We start from the raw sequence: 16,901 nt of genomic DNA, 5'->3' as shown, positions 1-16,901 counted from the left end.
TATGATGCCCTTCAGTACACCGTTTATACTTTCCAAACCGGAAGGTGTTCCCTTTAACCCACAATTCTCTGCTCTGCCCCATCACAAAACATCTGAATTGTGTTGCAGGAGGTGTGTGTGGCGCACCTAATCCGCTACAGCAGAGAAGAAGTTTGTTAGTGATATTATGTGTAGTCGTGGCCGAGTGGTTAAGGCGATGGACTAGAAATCCATTGGGGTCTTCCCGCGCAGGTTCAAATCCTGCCGACTACGGTTTATTTTACATAAATGTTCTCATGCTTCACTTTTTCATTATTAATGAGATCCAGTATCCCACAGTACTCACGCCTAAAACGAGTCGTGTGCCACGGATTATACGGTACCTGGTTTGCCTTCTGACCCAAATATATCAACAGCACATGACCAGGGGCATTGACAGCGCTGAGCAGAACAGATGCAGCCTAAAATATATTCCTTTTATATTCATCATGAGTGTCGCTGGTATAAAAATGACATGGTTCGAGGGCCCCATTGCTAGGATTAAGGGCTGGTTCCGTGTTTTGGACTTCTTAATGGGATTTTTCCAGGACTATGCAAAAGAAAAGTGATTGTGCCACAACTAGCATAAATGCCCAGAAGAGAACAAAACTTAAAATGCCAACATCTAAGCGCGAGTGCTGTGTGTGTTTAAAAACAACAATAATGCCTATCTTGTTTGCAATATTACTTTTCCCCAGTTTCCCTTTGTAAGTATCCTAATTACAGGCCCATATGAGAATCCAAACTAAAACCTAGACACACAGCCTTTGATCCTTGTGCCTCGTCACAGCAGGATTATCTCCACACTGTAGCACCGACAAAACATGGAGAAGTGTGAACGATTTACATCCAAGTGAAATAGAAAGAGACAAAATAAAGCTTCCTGCCCCACAATGAGTGACTGAAACCTCCTGCTTCTGCCCTGAACCCAAATGTATTTACAATTGGAATCCATGTCTGAATATTTAACTTCCCTACATACTATTCAAATATGATGCACAACAGCGTACCCACTAAAATATGTAAAAACATTTCCTCTCCAAGGAGCATTCATTCAGTGAAATTGATTAAACTGTACACACACTTCCCAATACTCAGAAAGTTTTTGTAAAACCAATAACCGGAGCAGCTCCCTTCTAACCTAGTAGCCGACAGCAAAGCTCATTGTGAGCCCCGGCCGAACAGACTAGAGTCACCCTAAATGAAGCCACTGGGGTAAGGCTCACCTTCATTCATCACTGCTTGTTCCTGGAGCGCCTTGTAGTGGTGGAAAAACAACAAGAGCACTGAAATAAAAAAACAAATTAAAAGAATGATACAAAAAGGACGACTAATGCACATGTCACTCTAAGTTTCCGTAGCATCTATAAATAATAACAAGACCCTTTAAATAGCACACACCCAAAAAGAGTTACGCTGTAGGATTAAATTAATATAAATACAAATAAAAAGAGAAGGCCAAAGTAAGATCATGAGCGGTAATACATTGCAGCACCAGTGAGCAAGGTAGCTCAGTGTGTGGAGCACCTGCTGCTTAGAGTGCGCAATGAATGCAATAAATACTCCAGGTGCAAAACTGAGGTGCACCATACATGTTGTATGGATAAATATTAATTTAGAGGTTGGTAAGTTATGAAGACTCATGGCCTGTGCCACCACTGAGTGACATAGCTGAATAGTAGTGCATCTGCCACTGCGAGCAGACACAGCCACGTGTAAAGAGGGTCTAAAGTCTTTAATAAAACAAGAGCAAAACACCAACAATCTGAAAGAAAAGGTGTGCTTTAAAAAAAAAAGATAAACATACATATACATTGCACCACCAGTGAGCGAGGTAGCTCAGTGTGTAGGGAGCCTGCTGCTCAGAGCGTGCCATGAATTAAATAAATATCCCAAGGGCAACACTGAGATGCAACATAAATGTTGTAGAGAAAAATATTAATTTAGAGGTTTGTATTTTATAATTCTCACTGCATGCACCACCACTGAGTGAGATAGCTGAATGGTTGTGCATCTGCCGCTGTGAGCAGCCATAGCCACGTGTAAGAGGGTCCAAACCCTTTAATAAAACAAGAACATAACACCCATGATCCTAAAGTAAAGGTGTGCTTTAGAAAAAGATAAACATACAAATACATTTCACCACCAGTGCAAGAAGAAGAGAAAAACAAAACAGAACATTCTGAAATCCCGAGCTGAGGCAATAGAAAAATATAATGCGCTGCTACTAATATCAGTGTCCAGAAGGGACTGAAATTTAAAATTCAACATTTGAGTGTGAATGCCGTGTGTTTAGAAACGAACGTGCCATCATCTGTTCATTTTTTTTTAGGAAAGACAAACAAAAAGATTCTGAAAACACGAGTCGAGGGAACAAAATGCTGTGTGTGTTGCTAAACTAAAATTGCCAAGAAAACACAAATGATGGACAGAATGCGGAACCAATCCAACATTCACCCCCAGTCACAGATCTGGGTTAGACCCATCAATTCTTTTGCTCACCATGCCACCCCAGTTTGGACCTAGCCATATGCAAATCAGTCTGGACCCTGTTCCTGGCTGAGGAGGGGTGATACCCCAAAACTGGTCCCAGGATGCTTGTTTCCAGTCCAGGGAAGACCTGGCCTGGCAGTTCGGGCTGGACTGTTTCCTGGGGAACACGGTCAAGACTGTTTTCCATATGGCTGGGTCTAAACTGGGGTGGCATGGCCATCTCCCTATGTATGAGCCGGCCCTGTTTGTATTAAAGAACTGTTAGCTTCTCTTACTGTTGTGTTATCAGTGAACCCTTGTGAACAGGCGTTGAGCTGCAGCCTAGAGCACATTATGGTGTATTTACTGCAAACATCTCGTGCTCTTAGATCGTTTCTTAACGCCCTTCTACTGCTTCTCAGTTTAGTAAACAAAAGGTGTTACTCTTACCCCATACAATTGGACTCTGTGGGCACAACTGTTCCCGCAGCAAGCTGCACGTTTAGAAATGGTGCTTGTTCAGGGAAAAATAAAAGTAACTTGAAAATATATACAAAGAAAAAATACAACAGAAGAGCGCAAATATTTAACCATGAACCCCGATTAGATTAAAATGAAAAATAAGAAGCAGAGAAAATTCCAGCAGAGGATGGTTTCAATCCATCGACCTCTGGGTTATGGGCCCAGCACGCTTCCGCTGCGCCACTCTGCTGCCCTATAGATAGAACTTCAGGTCTGCTATATCATGCTGCCGTGCAGCGGTGACGTCGTAGGGACTCTGAGATTAGCCAGTGAGAAAACAGCGACTCATGACACTCCAAACAATTGCCAGGACAGAGTTTTACCGCTAAAAATGCTACATTGGTTTATCCCCTCCCTTCTCCTTTGCGGGAAAATGGTCAAATCGATGAGTGTGAGAAATGGGATGGGAAGGGAAGACGAATTCACACACTCGCTTCCCTTGTGCCACATTTAGGAAATGTCTTGCCGACTCGTACTGTCAGTGGACAGACGTTTTCCACTTTCAAAATACAGAACACCCTTTTATTTCCTTTTCTCATCATTCAGGCAAAGATGCTGGTCTTTGAGTACGTCCTGGAACCCACGATCGCTGCCAAGATACAAAGGAAGCTCCGGGGCACTTAGTAAAGTCAAAGATATTTTTTCCTGCGGAAATTGCAAAAAAAAAGAGACAGCCCCCATTATTCCAGTGAATTTCACCGCCAACGAACATAACTGGAGTGTTAACTTGTGCTCGGGTACAGGAGCCTCAGCCCATTGAGTTGTCTGCCCCAAAGAACAACGCAGAGTTTAGTACCAGATGTTGCTCGCATCTTGAGTCATATTGCAGTTCGCCACCTTTAACTGTGGAATGCGAAATTTCCTAGCCATCGTGAAGGAAAGTTTCAATTCTATTAAGGACACGGAGGCGAGGATTATGCATATCTTTCTTCACTTTTTATTTAAACAGCAAGTTCAAAGTTAAACACAAGAAACAAAAAACGGCAATGAGCTCCACGAGACTGCCACCATGGAAACCGTCATCCAATGAGGGTCCAGTGTTGCCGGCAGTATATATATCCACGAGCCTGTCAATCGTCCTCGACTTCGCTGCGAAAGGAATTGTAGATGTCTCAAGAGGCCGCTGTCTCTGGTCCTATTGGTAGATATGAGAGATTAAGTAGACTGATCTATGCTGATAACAATAAGCAACCAAAAGCCCGTATGTCTATAAGATCTTAGGCATTGCAGAAAGAAACGAGTCATGAGTTAATGCAGACAAATCCAACAATTAAACTCGTTAAGAGCGCATACCATTAAATATATATGTGCACAATAAAATATATACATATAAATATATACTACCTCAGTACGAGGAGACGTGAAGTTCGGGTGGGAAAACACGTGTCCCGTGTAGGGTGGGATAATCCTCGCCTCCGTGTCCTTAATAGAATTGAAACTTTCCTTCACGATAGCTAGGAAATTTTGCATTCTATTGCAGGACCGGAGGCGAGGATTATGCAAGTTCAAAGCTTACTTACCACTAGAGAGGCTGCCTCATGTATTGGTTTGAAATAAAACTTTTTAAAAGTAGATTCTGAAGACCAATCCGCAGCACTCATAATGTCTTCCAGTCGACCTCCAACTTGGATGGCTTTTGAGGCCATGGCACCCCGAGTGGAGTGTGCGACGAACACTTGTACATTGACACCAGCTTCTGCTAAAATCCACCTAACCCATCTGGCGATGGAGGGGGATGAGACTGCCTTAAAAGGTTTCTTTAATGAAATTAAAAGTTGATTCTCCCCCGGAGGTCTAAGTCCCATTGTTACGTTCTTATAGGTTTTGAGGCAACGTAATACACATAACTTAGGAGCGCTAGGGAAAGCGGGGTAAGATACAGACCTTGTATTATTCTTTGTCCTCCTAGAGATCGTAAAAGTTACTCCTTCTGGGGAAAAAATTCTAGCAGAGATATCCAACGCCCGTATATCCGATACCCGTTTACATGAAATAAGGCATAAAAGAATGGCCAGTTTTGCTGACAACTCCTTCCTAGACAGGAATTGATTATCCTGCCACGAGGATAATAAATTAAGAACTAGGTTGACATCCCATAGCTCCGAATATCTAGGTTGTGGAGGTCTGGAAAGTCGAATACCTTTAAGGAGTTTACATATCCAAGGATGTTCCCCGATCGGTTGATCGTCAAGAGGAGGATGACCTGCTGAGATGGCTGATCTAAAAGAGTTTATCATACGGTAAGCCAAACCTGACTCCGCCAGTTCTGCAAGGAAATTTATGATGTCGATAATGCGGGCCCCCATGGGATTGAAATGTTTGTCCATACACCAGCGAGACCACCTACTCCATGCGGAGCTGTATCGTTTACGCGTCCCAGGTGCCCAAGCTTGTGAAATGAACTTCCTAGCTTCTTATGAAAGTCGGCAATCTTCCCAGCGATACCTGAAATCTTCCATGCCACCAGATATAAGTGGCCTTGGAGAACTAGGGGATGGAATACTCCTGTTGGATCTCGTAGGATTGAGGGAAAGACCGGAAGGCGAATTGGAGCTTCGCATGAGAGCTCCAGAAGAGTTGGAAACCACGCCTGGGATCTCCAAAGCGGGGTTATCAGAACCACTGTCGCTCTCTGGCGACGAACCTGAGCCGAAACTCTCTGGATAAGGAGGAACGGGGGAAAAGCGTATCCCAGATGCGGTTCGCAGTTTTGGAGAAATGCATCCACTGCTGCGGCTTCCGGATCTGAGCGCCAGCTGAAGTACAGAGGCAAGTGGGCGTTCCATCTGGAAGCGAACAGGTCCACTGAGCAGGGACCCCATCGATTCATTATTGATTGAAAAATCATGTGGTCTAATTGCCAATCGCCGGAGTCCGTTAGGTAATGGGAACTCCAATCCGCCACAATGTTCTGATCCCCCGGGAGATACTCTGCTGTGACAGATATCTGATGTTGAAGACAAAAGTGCCAAAAATCCTTTGCTAGATCCGCTAGAGCCTTCGAACGCGTCCCCCCAGGCGGTTGATGTATTGAACCGCTGAGACATTGTCCATGCGTAGGAGAGCCACACAGGAAATTCTGTGTTAGGGACTTGATCGCAAAAGAGCCTGCAAGAAGTTCCAGACAATTGATGTGCATTTCGAGCTCCCGAGGGGTCCAGCATCCCCTGAAAAAGATGTTCCCGCAACGCGCTCCCCAACCGTGGCGACTGGCATCCGACTCTATCACTAGATCTGGGGAGGCTCCGAAGATGGCCCTGCCATTCCATGCCTCCATGTGGTCCAGCCACCAATGTAACTCCGTCTTTGCCTCCATAGAGAGGGAGATTAACTCGGAGTATGTGACCCCACGTCGAAGATGATAGGCCTTGAGGCGTTGAAGAGCCCTGTAGTGGAGGGGTCCCGGAAAGATGGCCTGAATCGATGATGAAAGCATACCCACTATCCTGGCCAACTGGCGCAACGAAATCCTGTCGCTTCTTAGGACCTTTTTAATTCCTTCCTGATCTTGGAGATCTTCGGGCTGGGGAGACTGAGAGATGTTGACCGGGAGTCTATAAGGAATCCCAGAAAAATCATGGTTTGGGAAGGGAGGATATCTGACTTCTGTTGGTTGATCACAAACCCTAGATTCTGCAGAAGCACAATAGTTGTGTTCATATTGGAGATAAGCTGAGACCTGGCTTGATCCATAAGAAGGATGTCGTCCAGATAAATGATAAGACGAATTCCCTGCGACCGGAGAACCTCCACTACCGGTTTGAGGAGTTTGATAAAGCACCATGGTGCCGATGACAGACCGAATGGGAGAGAGGTGAACTCGAACACCTGGTCCCTCCACTGAAATTGTAGGAACCTGCGGTGAGGCGGAAAAATCGGGACTGTGAGATAAGCATCTTTGAGGTCCAGGCGGACCATCCAGTCCCCTTTCAGGAGGAGATCTCGGAGTAAATGAATGCTCTCCATTTTGAAATGCCTGTATGTTACCCATTCGTTGAAGGACCGGAGATTGATGACCGGGCGAAAACCTTTGTCCTTTTTCTCCACAAGGAAGATGTTGCTTAAGAAACCCCTGGGATGCAAGGACGTGACACAAATGGCTTCTTTCTGGAGGAGATCCTGAACCTCCGTATCTATGAGATTGGATTCTGCTCTTGAAAAAACTAAAGGAATGGGTAGAGAGTCCTGGATTGGGGTCCCCCAAAACTCTATTTGAAAACCGGAGACTGTTTGAAGTACCCAGGCATCTGAGGTGATACGTTGCCAAGCGGTTCTGAATAAACGTAACCTCCCTCCAAATTTTTGAGGGGAAAAAGGGATAAGCCTCACCCGAGGGTCCTCCTGAGGCATTACTTGCTCCCCGGGCGAGTCTATGCGCTCTGCCTTTTCCTCTGCCTCTGTTGGGGTAGAAGGTTCCCTGGCGACCATCACGCCAACCGTTGTTTCTGTATGCAGCGGGGCCTTGTTGGAAATGGCGGCCGGAAGAGCGACCCCTACCTCGCCCGGCCCCTCCAAAAACCTTATTTGGAAAAATCTTTTTTATAGACGTTTGTGCTTTGTCAAGTGCCAAAAAGGTGGCAACAAATTTTCCCAATTCCTTCACAAAAGGATCACCAAATAAGTTGCCTTGGGCAATAGCCCCTGCCTCCGAATTAGAAAGTTCCCCCAACTTAGGGTAAATTTTTATAAGTAAAGATCTGCGCCTTTCAGCAGAGAGGGCACAGTTGGCGTTGCCCAGGAGACATACCGCTCTCTGGGCCCACCCCACCACAACGTCAGTTGGAAGGGGTGAATTTGACTGTTTGGCACGTTCTGCCAGTTGAATTATTTGAGTAAGGGGCCCTAACACATCCAGGAGCTTGTCCTGGCACATCCTCCAGGACCTATCTATACCCTTCTTAGGGTCCTTCATGTACTTGGAAAAAAAGGTACACAACTTCGGATCGATATCCGGCGTGGCAGCTACCTTGTCCATTAGTGTTGGACGAGGGCATTCCGCTTTCAATCGGGAGCGCACCTCTTTATCAAGAGGTTGTCTAATTTTTGCTGCCACGTACTCAGCCACCTTGTGGTCTGGTATCCATTCCGACGAACTAGGATGATAAATTCCTTCTGGTTCAAACATGTCTGAACCAGAGTCCTCTGAACCTAAGGTTTCCTGCAAAGAAGCTCCCAGGCGCCAAGGGCGGCCGGCCTCATCGTCTTCCACTGAGGAGGAGTCCCCATATGAGTCACCAGTGATGCCTCTCTGCGACCCAACATCAAGGTCTGATTTGTGGTGAAGCTTTTCACCCATTACGCCGGGTACATAGCCCTCCCGGGAGGGTATGCGCTTGTGCGCGCGCGCACTCTTACTGAAGGCGCCAGATAAAAGCAAAACGTCTTCAAGGTGCCCGGGTCTCGCTTGCGAGTTTTCTTGGGAACTGAAGAGGATATACCTTCCATCCCTGTCGCGCCAAACATGCCCGTCCCTTTGGAAACTTGTTCCGTGAGTTGCACTACACTATCTCTAAGGGGAGCGAGGGCTTGAGAAATGGCTTGAGAAAACAATATATCCATTCCTGGGGGAAGGGAACGGTGAGAAAGGCCTTCACCTGGGGACATATTGGCGATAGATTCATTGTCCTGAGTGGACTGCATCCTGTGACTCATATGAAAATGACAGAAAAAACACCCAGAAAAATGTTACAAAGGGTAAAACCCCCTTTATCCAGTTCTGCCAGAAGCCAAAGGCTTTAAAAAATATGTAAATGAGTATTCTTCCCAATTGGGGTAACAACCACCGTAAAAAACGGGGTCCGCTGGATGGGGAAAAAAACCTAGGTTTAAATGTGCTCCCAAACTGCTACAAAACGCGTGTTGAGCATCGAGAAAAACCCGAGCGCTGAACACGCGAGTAGAAAAATGTTAGGAATTCGAAGCGTGCACCATCTAGAGGGCCCGACGCGTCTCCTGAGAGGTAAAAACAGCGCTCGGGCAGAAGCCTGCTGCGCTGAGGAGACGTGCCACAATTACACCGTATACAGGGGAAATTCAATGAAAGAACGTGCGCAAGCAGTAACGCGTGAAAAAACAAAACGCGTAATCCAAACAACGCTCAGAGGCAGAAAGGCACTTATCTGTGTCCTGAGCAGTGAAGAAAGAGGAAGATTGACAGGCTCGTGGATATATATACTGCCGGCAACACTGGACCCTCATTGGATGACGGTTTCCATGGTGGCAGTCTTGTGGAGCTCATTGCCGTTTTTTGTTTCTTGTGTTTAACTTTGAACTTGCTGTTTAAATAAAAAGTGAAGAAAGATATGCATAATCCTCGCCTCCGGTCCTACCATAGAATTACATTTTGTATTTTATCTTTAAAGTGATACCGACGCCTGGACGTGGATCGTCAGTGCATGTATTTACTTCTGGCAAACGTAGCCTTGGACAAAGCCACCAATTGAAAACTACCCTGACCCCCACCCCTTACCCCTAAAACTACCCCCCAACCCTACCCAGTCCCACTTACCTGACCACGTCTTCTCCGATCTGGAGTCTGTTTTCCTCTGCCTTAACTACGCATGTTCGTTGTTCTGGACATGTGTGTTTAAGGCAGAGGAAAGCAGGGTCGTTGTTCATGAAAGTGTTGTTCCGATTTGTGGATCACGACCGTCGTTGTTAGGAGTCGTGGTTTAGGCTGCTTCCCCTACACCCCAACTGATGCCCGCCTAAAAGCAATTTAAGGGGCAATGGAAAACAGATAAAAAATATCCGCTTGTTTCTCACAGTGCAGCTGGTGTAAACATCGTAGTGTCCTCCTTTCTGAGGTGTGATTCCAGTTTCCTGTTGTATGAGCCTTTGTTACTGTTTCCTCCTGTCTGGGATGGGTTTTCTTGTGTGAGCCTTTTGTTACAGTTTCCTCTAGTCTGAGATGTTGGTGCAGTTTCTTTCCTTTGTCTTTACTTTGCTACAGTTTGCTGTTGCCTGAGGATTCGTTACTTTCTTCTTTGTTGGACTTTGTTACAGTTTTCTGTGTATTGAGTCTTTGTTACAGTTTCTTCTTGTTCTAAAGGTTGATACAGTTTCTTGTGGGACGCTTTGTTACAGTTTCCTCTAGCTGAAACGTTGTTGCAGTTTTCTACTTTCCAACAGTGTTGCAGTTTTATCTTGTCTCAGATGTTGTTACAGTTCCATTAACCTTGATACTTTGATGCAGTATTCCACTATCCCACACATTGTTGCTGTTTCCTTTTGTCTGAGGTGCTGTTGCCCTTCCCTCAGCCCAGACACATTGTCCGATTTTTCTCAAGAATGTGACACTGATGCAGGTTTTTCTTATCCAAAGCTGGTCCAGGAACGAATAATTAGTCCGAAAACTAACCTAAAACGTTGTATTACTAAAAGAGAGATAATGAAGGGCGAGCCGAGCAGCGTGAGCTGGAGATATTGAGTATACATGAACGAGGCAGCAGAGGGGAGAGAGCGGCCACTGGAATGGAAGAAACATGTGATGTACCCGTTCATCTTACTCTGTTTTACTAACACTGTGTTCTAAATCTCATCTTACATATCCACTGTACCCGGCGACAACATTAGCTCAGGTACATACTTTCAACATAGTGTAGAGAGCAGTGCACTACCGTCTCTGTGGCGCAATCGGTTAGCCTATTCGGCTATTAACCGAAAGGTTGGTGGTTCAAGACCACCCAGGGACGTGCAGTTTATTTCCTGTTATTTATTTATTAGCGTAATCGGCGAAAATGCCAAAATCGGCATAACAAAGGACTGCACTTTAAGTTTCTCACTCTTTTTAACTCATTTAAATAGCCAGCCTTGAGAACCTTTTTAGACACGTGAAACGCTTGCATTGTTTCCTTTGCCCAGTTTTGGAATGGTATCTTGCAGTTGCTGGTGGCAGAGTGCCCAGCACACACCTTGCAAAAAGACGTGTGATGCAATACTGCAGCAATACTCCACAAGCACAGGAAGGCGCATGCGCCACGACAATGAACTGCGAGCAGACCATTCCAATTAGTGAAAGTGGGACTGATAACCTTGTTCAAGGTATCCAAAAGCGGAAAAAAATTGCTATATATTTTTGTATTTATTTGTTTTTTTGTTGTTATATATAGCGCAAACTTGACCCAAAGATATGAGAGCACTTTATATGAGCACCAATTACATTATATAACATGGCATTCTGTAATCCCTTTATCCTTTGCCTTTCTCTAATTTCTTTCTAATGGGCGACTTGTGACGTGAAGAAAAGATGGCAGAATTAAAGTTTTTGAGTTATCACCATTAAGTACTGACCTCACAATGCCACAGAGCGAGCAGCCAAGATGAAAGGCAGCCCTGGTCATGGCGCATAACTGAAACAGCTGTTTAAGGCAAGTGAAAAGAGAAGGTTGATCATCTTTTGCTCATTGTCTTAGCTTACATTGACAAGCAGAGAGAACGTTTATTTTATGCACTCCTTAAATAGTTGGAGAAAAGCTAGAATCTTTCTGCATGTTTCTACACACTATGAGCTACTGCAGCTTTAATTTTTTTTTTTTTTTAAACGACATGTATTGATTGGACTGTTTCTAATATCTGTTCAAAACAAATATCTAACAGTTGTTTGATGTGCTTATTTTTGCACTACAGATTTTATTTTTATTCTTAATGCTTCCAAACATGATCACTCTTTCATATGAAGGAGCTGTGCACCAAAGTTTAAAGCCATTTGCTGGAAAATTTGATAGTACAATGATGTTTTACATGGGATAAAGTACCTGCTGGAGCACATTATAAGGATAGTGCATGTCACTGTGGAGTTCCATAACTTTATAAAAGAACATGCCCTTCGGCCTCGTTCCTCTATGTAGTCAGAGACCTGCAATTTGCTTATAATGTACAGCAGGGGGTACTTTAACCCTTATATACAAGGGCACATTCATTTTTTTTTCATCATGACAATTTTAAATTATCTGTTCAGAATCATATGATGTTGAGCCAACGTTGAGATTGATTCTCAAGTTCCAAAGTGGACATTTCTGGCCACAGCACCACATCCTCTCCTCTAAGGTATGGATGGACTTACATTTTCCACTTCTCCTTTGAACTGGGTGACAACTGATGTGGTCACTGAGGTTGTAGGAACAGCTTGCCTGCTCCGCCTTACCTTCATGAAGCTGGAATCTGCAAGATGCAAGTAGAACAGTAGAACAAGGCCCGGGGGTCTGATTCAGCAGGTTGGAGCCACCCAAGATGGAGCAGTGTTCTGCCACAGGGCCCAGAGGATCAAGAACTCTTCCCACCTTGATTTGGTACCCTTTCTGAATCTGTGAAGAGATGCTGCATATCTATACAGTGACCAGCACCTACTTGATGAACCTCTCTTCCCTTTCTGTCTTGCTTACATTGTGTGTTTTTTGTGGGACACAGGGAGTGGGTTATAAGTGAGGAAATGGGGAAATGCTATTGCATTTTATTCTTTTAATGTCTTGCTAGGGCCTGTGTAGGGGAAGACATGAATGGTAACACTTGCTGAGCTAGTGATGAAGAGGGGAGATGATTTCTGTCCAGTGACCGCTGAGTCTGGTAAGGGGGTTACTCGTGCCCCATATTCGGAGAGGTCATAGACCTCTCTTTGTCTCTGGAAGTGACATTTGAGGGGGGACCTCCTGTCTCTCTCCTGCTCACCTTTATTGTTATGGATGTGGCAATTGTTGGGGCCTTCGGTCTCTGTCCTGGACACCTTTATTATCTTTGTTTCTCCTTATGATTCAGCTTGGGCTTTGTTACTCAGGGGGTTTGGGGATCAGCTAAGTCTTACAGATTACAGCTCAATTTTTCTACACCAACTTCTCTGGTCTTTATCTCAAACAGGCTTGAAGGTTAAGATACTTATCCTCAATGTAAAAGGTCTTAATACACCTAATAAACAAGAGTCTGTTTGGAAAAATATTAGAGATATGGCCCAGGCGTAACATGTTTTCAAGAAGCACATCTTTTGCCGAAGGACCAGGAGGGAGACTATGAAACAAAGCTTACTAACTGTACACCGCTTATCCATCGCATGGAATAACCGTCATGTCCAAAACCAGGACGGTTGATGTTGGAATGACTTCCGCCTCTGACTCTGCATTGGCTGTGTTTTAGGTAGATGGGGTGTCTGCGCAGCAGAGGGGGGTATGGTGTCTTTTCCCCTCACTATTAGGTGATGAACAGATTGACATATATTTTGAAATTAATGAGAGTGGGAAGATATTGTCTGGTGGGGTTTTGAATGCCTTCAAGGCAGTAGTCAGGGGTTCATTCCATATCCGCTGCTGTGGAAAATCTATGCCTTTACAAGTTGGAGGCCGACAAACCAGAACAGGAGATTACAGATTTGGAATGTGGCACATGACTAACAAGATGGAGCTTGCTCTTCTCTATCTTCAAAAGCACTCCAATATCTCTGGGGACAAAGTTCAGACTCACTTCACTAACATATTAAGGCCCAGACAGCAGAAACAATATATTGAGGAGATCCCTTAGCAATGAGGCCATTCGTACTGAAAATTTAGACACATCAAAGTAGTTTTTTCACCTCTAATCTGCTCTCTAAGCAGGAGAATCAAGCTCTCTGGAAGGGCAGGAGAGCTTCTTAGATGGGATTAGGGTTCCCAAGCTAATGTGTTACTGGTGTGAATCTCTGGAACAGCCATTCCAACCCAAAGAAGTAAAACAGGCCATGAAATCTTAGAAGTTAGGAAAAGCCCCTGTTGCAGATTGTTGTACGCTTCCATGGTATAAGACATTTGCATCTCAGTTGGCTTCCAAATTAGTCTCCCTCTTCAATCATTTGGCTGGAGTGGGCTCAATAACGCCTACCATGAGGAAACCCTTATCGCAGTCCTCCTGAAGGCTGGCAAAGACCCTAAGCTCTGCACATCTTATCGCCCCTTTACATTCCTTACTATAGAAGCAAAGTTGTATGTTAAAACTCTAGTTACTCACCTCGTGGATTTATCTCTGTCTTTGGTACATTTTGATTAGAGTGCCTTTGTTAAGCAGCACCTGACTCTAGTTACTCACCTCGTGGATTTATCTCTGTCTTTGGTACATTTTGATTAGAGTGCCTTTGTTAAGCAGCACCAGACTCATGACAATTTTCTTGCCACAGTCCACCTGGTTGGAAATGCCCGCTTAAAGAAAATGCTGGCAGTAGTTCTCTCTTTGGATGCTGAAAAGGTGTTTGACCTGGTGGGCTGGTCCTTTCTGTGCCTCACCTATTTTCTTGAAAATGATCTTCTCCAATTATGCACAGCTGATGGCAAGGTTAACTCTGATGGACAGATTTCTTTGCTGTTTGTGTTACATAGGATCATAAGACAGGGGTAGCCCTTAGCTCCACTACTATTCACTCTCTTCATCAAGCCATTGGACTGTTTGATAACACAAACTGATTTGGTGACTAACTGGTATAACGTTTGAGGTGCAGGAATATAACATTTTGGTCTATGCAAATGATGTGTTGGGGTCACCAGACTAACTCCTTCCGGCAGTTTTAGCCCTGCTCCAGTATTTCAAAGAAGCTTCCAGGTATGAAATAAACAATGACAAATCCAAGGTGCTCATTCTCATTTTGCCTACTATAGAAGTGGCAATTCTGAAAGCTTACTTTCCTTTGAAGTGAGCTAAAAAGTCCACTAAATATATTGTCAGTTATAATATCTACCCCCCATGGAGATTTGTTTTCTATTATCTTCCCTCCACTACTGGTGGGTATACAAAAGGACTTAAGCTCACGAGGGAGTCATCTCCTCTACTGGGCTGGCAGTATCAATAGACATTTTGATTGTATTCTACCACGGTTGCTATATATGTTCCCAGTTCTACCTATTTGTCTTGACAGGGCATACTTAAAACACATTCAACAGCAACCGCTACACTTTATATGGAAGGGCAGAACACCTAGGATTTTTCAAAATCTACTGATTTAGCCTTAGGAGGCAGGAGGGATGGCAACACCCAGGACCCTTCAATGGTACCCTGCTGCTCGTCTGACAATTGTAACAGAATGTTCCATGCTCGACTTCATACCTTAACCTGCTGCCCCCTATGGGACCTTGTCTGGTTTTAAAAGCCTTAGAGGCATGCTGATGCCTTTCTCATTACCCCTGTGAGCGCCACGCTGCGAGCTTGGGATAACTGTGTTTTGCTACACAGGATGACAATGTATCCATTCTTGTATACTCCGATCCTCCATCAACATGCCAACACCTACCTTTGAAAGTATAGCTTTGCGACTTTGAAGGGACAGGGTGTCGTACGATTTCTGATATGCTTCATAAGACAGTCACCAAGACCTTGTTGCAGTGTTAGGTGATTTCGACATTCCAGAGACCGAGCGCCTTAGTTATGCTCACACTCGGCATTTGATCACTAACCTTATCATTCATGCCATGGCCACTAGGGACAAAACCATATTTAAGAAAGTATTCTCCGTGCTTGTGGGCAATGAGCTCAAGAGGCACAACATCCAGCCTCTACAAGCTGCCTTTAGTGCATGACATCCCTGCTGACTGGAAACACAACAAGGAATGGGATGAGCCCCCTTAAGCAGATGCTTAGGAAAGAATAAAATGTGAGGAAATCTCACCACCACAGATATCAGTAGAGAGTGTTGATCGCCGGCAGCTGGCCGATGTGACCTTCCACCCTTGACTGGTGTACCTCGCACGCACAGTGCAGCGACGAAGTAGGCCGGGCCGAACTCTTCTTTCCCCAGCGCTGACGATTATATGTGAACGTTGCAGCGTGCCCCTTCCAACGCCGGTTTTGCTTGAAGCAGACAGAATTGACTGCGGTGTCCTGATCCCGCTTCATTACCACTGTAGCCTTCGTGCTATGGGGCTGCGATGGGACACACAAAGACACAACACCTCGTAGTGTACATGAGAAACTGCCGGGTCACAGACCTCCTTATTTATTAACTCGGACCAAAGCCGGCCCCCCGAAACCTCGCGGGGCAACAAAGTATTGTAGAGCCTGCATGGCTCTCTACATAGTGGCCATGAGTTTAAGGATGCTGGAGACGTGGTGTTTATTTGAAAGCATATTAATAACCTTTTATTCTATGACTGGTTATTGTTTTTTAGGATAATATTGATAAGTCAGCATTTTTGTGGCTGTATAAAAGGTTGGTTGCCAGCAGTCATTTGAGATCATTTTTCAGCTCTATGCAGGTGACTGGTCTCCTGGCAGTTGTGATTAATCCTGCGTTTGCCTTGCCAGAGAAGTCTTGTCTCTCTTTAGTCCAGTTTTCTAACAAAATGGATCAGAGCAAAGAAATGGGAATACCTTGGAAGGGATATTCACTTTTCTTCTGTCTCGGTTCCGAGTAGGAAAATGCAGTTCAAAATGTGGTTTGGGTGGCATTACACACAAACCCACTTCCCCGCATGTACCTTATTGCATACCATTGATGCTGGAGGAGCTGTGGGTCACTTGGAGAAGCACAGCACATTAGGTGGGCCTCTCTAAGGTTCAGCCATTCTGAGAACAAGTAGCACACTCACTCAAGTACATCCTGGAGTTTCCCATACCTTTTGCAATAAAAATAATGATACTGGGCCGACAACTGCTTGATTTACAGGCACTGTGGATATAAAAATTGCAATAGCTTACTAGTGAGTTGTAATTGCTTTGCAACAGAAGTTTGTTTCACTAAATGCTTGACTTTTTGATGGCCAGTTACCTCAGATCTCCATTATTTTAAACTCAGTTAGAGATTAACGCAAAAGCTATTTGTAAACTCACAACACCATATCTAAAGTGTTCAGTAGGGGTCGGCAGTGAGCTCCACTCCACTGGCGGAGTTAACAGAGTTTTTGTCACTCTGCTTGAAGTACAGAGTTTGACCAAAAACTCTGCTA

At 44.7% G+C, this 16,901-nt stretch overlaps 2 non-coding genes across 2 annotated transcripts; both read left to right on the top strand.

The window, feature by feature from the left end:
* Positions 1 to 170: 170 nt before the first annotated feature.
* On the top strand, positions 171 to 252 carry TRNAS-AGA (transfer RNA serine (anticodon AGA)). Its single transcript has one exon. It is a non-coding gene; the product is annotated as a tRNA-Ser (tRNA).
* A 10,380-nt stretch (positions 253 to 10,632) lies between these two features.
* On the top strand, positions 10,633 to 10,706 carry TRNAN-AUU (transfer RNA asparagine (anticodon AUU)). The gene has a single exon. It is a non-coding gene; the product is annotated as a tRNA-Asn (tRNA).
* Positions 10,707 to 16,901: the final 6,195 nt, after the last annotated feature.

This window comes from Pleurodeles waltl, chromosome 12 (genome assembly GCF_031143425.1).
Source record: "Pleurodeles waltl isolate 20211129_DDA chromosome 12, aPleWal1.hap1.20221129, whole genome shotgun sequence".
Classification (NCBI taxonomy): domain Eukaryota; kingdom Metazoa; phylum Chordata; class Amphibia; order Caudata; family Salamandridae; genus Pleurodeles; species Pleurodeles waltl.
Note: the sequence above shows the minus strand (reverse complement) of the source record. Positions and strands in the feature narration are given on the sequence as shown.